The sequence below is a fragment of the Lonchura striata genome, chromosome 2 (genome assembly GCF_050655825.1).
Source record: "Lonchura striata isolate lonStrDom1 chromosome 2, ASM5065582v1, whole genome shotgun sequence".
NCBI lineage: Eukaryota > Metazoa > Chordata > Aves > Passeriformes > Estrildidae > Lonchura > Lonchura striata.
The window spans coordinates 153,661,135-153,665,662 of NC_140704.1; positions in this window are offsets into that span (position 1 = coordinate 153,661,135).

Here is a 4,528-nt window from a genome sequence, read left to right on the forward strand (position 1 = left end):
CTTCAAGGCTGGGTATTCACGAGCAAAAAAAAAAAAAAAAAAAAAAAACAAACAGATCATAAATCATCTTTTAAAATATTACCATTCCTCTGTGAAATAATTTCTTTTCTTGATGTATCCAGGGAACTTGTTGACTTCCTTCTGCAGAGTTGCAAGAGAAATATTATGCACTCCTTTGTCAAAGTGAGAGTTTTTATTGGAATGAGTTTCATGGGAGACACTTGAAGACAGGGTGGTGATTTGTTTCGGACTACATATATTGGGACCACATAAAATATTCCTCAAAAAGACCATCCCATCCAGTGATTCCCTAATTCAAATCAGTATTGCAGCTTCCCAGAGTCAGACCTTTCAACTGGTAAAATCAAGACAGGAACTATTTATATAAAGAAAGGGGGATGGACTGAACCAGTGGGAATTATTAAAGAGCTGCAAAAGCTTGAATACTGTAAGTGAAGGAAAAAAAGAAACTATCACAATATTAAAAAAAAAAAAATAGAAAAAACATGTTGAATTCAGGAAAATAATTAATGGCTTAGAGAAGGCAGATGTGGCGGTGTTCTGTTCTCATCTTAGACTGTAAGAAAGAAGGCAGCAGTGGGAAATAAAAATAACAGTTTGTTCTTTTCTTCTTATCTCAGATGCTCCTAGAAGTTAAGTCCATTCATTCTGTGGTTCTGCTGTGGAGCCCTCACTAAGTAACTCCTCAGGGACAGAAAGTTACAGGATTAGACATGCAATTGTAATTTGTAAAACAAATAGCTTCAGCTAATTAATGGTACTAATTCTCAATTGCTGCAGCCATAAAGCTCAGGAGACAATCTGGGTTGGTATTTTAATACACTGGATTCACTCTGTTTGGCACTGTTGTGTTGCTGAAGAGACAAGGCTTGTTTTTATGTTAATGCAATTTCCTTAGCTATAAATTTAGTACAGCAAGAATAAGGAATATTCCAACTTTTTTTTAAATAGGCTTTTCTGAATGTTCCTTTCTGCACTGCCATGCATGTCTGAGTTCAGAAAGTTTGAGCCACACTTAGCCAAAAACATGCACAAAATTAAACAACATCATGATGGATTTAATGGTGTATTATTTTCTCCACTGAATGGAGCAACCTGGTGAAACTTCTCAATACTGGTTAAAAGCATCTCTTCCTCACCCCCAATTCATCTTTCTGGTTTCTCCTCTCTTTACCTGTCTCTCCTCTGATTTTCCTGCAGGCTGACCACTGGAATTTTCTAGCTCTGTGGGTCACTGCCACAGGAAATTCATGCAATGCAGTAAAAATAATTCTTCTTGCAATCAAAAGGAGCCACTACTTCCTCAGTCAAATGGAAAGGTCTCACAGGTATCCTAGAGGAAAGGTGTGATCATAGAATGCCAGAATCACCCAGAATGGTTTGGGTTTGAAGGGACCTTAAAATCATCTCATTTCAACCCCTGCCATGGACAGGGACACCTTCAACTAGACCAGGTTACTCAGAGCTCCATCCACCCTGGTCTTGAACACTTCCAGGAGTGGGGAGCCCACAACATCTCTGGGCAAGGAAGTGGCAGGAAAATTGGATTCCTGACTCTTTTTTTCCAACTTTGCCCTGTATGTCAGAATGCAAACAGGTCCTGGCTGGCAGAACATAGAGTTGAATTCAGACACTACAGTTTCCTCATCCAAAATCAATGAGGATAATTAGCAGATGAAAGATCCACTGGAAACGGCTAATTTTCCGTGTCAGCAGGTAGATAAGGAATCAATGAGAAAGTCTTGTTCCTCTCATTTCAGTGAATTTGTTTCCATTAGAGGATGTAACACGTCTAATGAAAAACATGTTTGTTTGTTTGGGATGCTCCCTCGTGCCTGTCTCCTAGGCAAAACCACACAGAATAAAATATCTGGAACAAATAGGACAGCTTCCTGGGCATAAATGCCCACTTTTCCAATTATCCCAGACCAGGAGTCTGACCCAAGATTCACTACTCTCAGGCATATCCAGCTGCCTTAAAGCAAATTGGGGAATGTCTTTATTTATTCAGCAGAATCTCATTCCAGATTGGAGCTACAAAAGACTCAATCTGAACTCACAACTAGATACCTAGAAGAAAAATGCCCCCAAAGTGTTCCAAAAACATGAATATTCATTAATCCTCTTCTCTAGAAAGGGCAATGGAATGGCCACAGAATGACAAAACAAAGGTTTTGGCTGAACTTCAGAGGAAGTTTATCAACAGATCTGGGAGGCTTAATTAACCCAATGAGCCCAAATGGGTGTGGGCAGCTGATGACCTGCAGCAGTGACAGGGAGAGGCAGCAGTGAAGGAGCTGGAGATCTCAGGGTGGGATGAACCAGGATTCAGTTCCTGAAAGTCAGGGATGGGGTAATTTGAGAGTGTGGCGTAAACAGGATCAACTGGGCCACTTCTCCTCTTCCCTGGTCAGCCTGGCTGGAGCCTGGAGGAGAATTTCAAACCATTTGTCACTGGTTTGGCACTTCCTCTCTTCTTCATCCACTCTCAATCCCCTCCCTTACCTGACAGAAATGTTTGCATAAGAAGTTTAATGTATAATAATCCAAGCACTCTGCATTTCCAGTCATTAAATTAGGCCTGGAAACAAAGCTGCTCAATGTAATTTGAGTAGGTTTTTACTCCTTTTTGTGTCTGCAATTCCATTTGAAGTATGAACTTCGTTAGCTCACAGAAAGAGGTGTTACCTCCTTGCATCACTGCTCTAACTGCAGTTCTCTTTCACTGATCATAAGACTCAACTTATAGACAGTATATAAATAATTTAAACAATGGAAAATTCTTTATGTTCACAGTTAGCCTTTCCCTTTGCAAATAGGTTTCTTGTATATTTTGTCCCTCTTTTTTTCCCCCAGGGGAACACATAAATTTCGTAAATAAATGCATGTGTTTATTAAGCTGTTACCAAAATCAGATTTTTTAAAAAGATTGATTTTGCAATTCACTCACAAATTTTTAAAAAGGTCACAGGAAACATAATTTATTATTATTATAATTTATATATTTTCATTCTGTATTGTTGCTACTGCCAGGAGAACAGAGAGCTTAATTGAGATTGTCATCATTATGAGCAGCAAATCTAAGCATGCATATGCAATGTATTTAAATTTACATAAATTGTTTATTAAAAGAAATGGAAAGTCTGAGTATCACGTCTCATTTTCTCAAAGTAAGCCCTGCCCTATTCTTCTTCAGCAAGGACTTTGCAAATAATTATGAACCACTATTTATAACAAGTCTGGGTTCACAATTCAGTCTTCCTCTGTGACTTAAAGGTAGAAGATATTTCCTGGTCAAAAAAAATAATTTTTCAGTTAAAACATGATGTACATGTCCATGGCCCTCACTCTTTGGAGGCTCATATTGACCTTTGTGCAAAACCTCTCCTTCCCTTCCCTTCCCTTCCCTTCCCTTCCCTTCCCTTCCCTTCCCTTCCCTTCCCTTCCCTTCCCTTCCCTTCCCTTCCCTTCCCTTCCCTTCCCTTCCCTTCCCTTCCCTTCCCTTCCCTTCCCTTCCCTTCCCTTCCCTTCCCTTCCCTTCCCTTCCCTTCCCTTCCCTTCCCTTCCCTTCCCTTCTTTCCCTACCAGACACCTTCTTATTTCAACTATAATCTGTTAAACCTTAAAGAAACACATAAATCTTGTGTATTTGGAAGTGCATTTCAATATGTGGATACCAGGACCCCTAACATTTGTTTACCAAGGATAAATTTTTGACTTTTCCATGATTTTTTTTTCTTTTTTTTTTTGTCAGTCAGGAAAACTCTGATTCTGCCATTTGGTGGGATCTCAAAGGGGCCAAAAGACAAGAAATAAAAAACTTATTACTGCAAAATTACTTTTTTTTTTTTAAATCACAAACACAGCATGATTAATGTTGGTCAGTACAACCAACATTATTTTTATGATCTAGAAGAGGAAATCACATTATTTAGCTAAATTGAGCAGGTTGGTTGTTTTTGTGGGGTTTGTTTGTTTGTTCTTGCCTTTTGTTTAGTTGTTTTTGTTTTATATTGTGCTTAGTTTGTTTGTTTGTTTTGGGGCTGTTTTATTGTGTGTGTTTGTTTGGTTTGGTTTGGTTCTGTTTGTGTTGTTTTTTCCCCTGAGACTTGATCTGGAATTGCATTTTATCTTCTGATGACCTTTTAAAAAACCCTATCATGCTAAATAAAATACATGCTGACCAAACAGCAGGCCTGTAACAAAAGTAGAAAATGGGGCTGCTTTTCCATAGTGGGTGGATGAATCACAGGAGCAGGAACTTTGTTTGTCAGGAGCAAAACTGGTCTGAAATATTGGCTACAAATATCTCTGCAGGACATTTTCCATATAAATGCCAGTCCAAGAGTTCCTGCCCCTCCCAGTAAGGCACTGGGCAGCAGCTGAGGTTGATGCTGGGCTCAATCCAGCATTGGATCCACTGTGTCCATACATCCAGAACAGTTATTTCACATTCCAGAAATGGTAATGGCTGTTGAAACAAATCTATTGACTTTTAATCAAGATA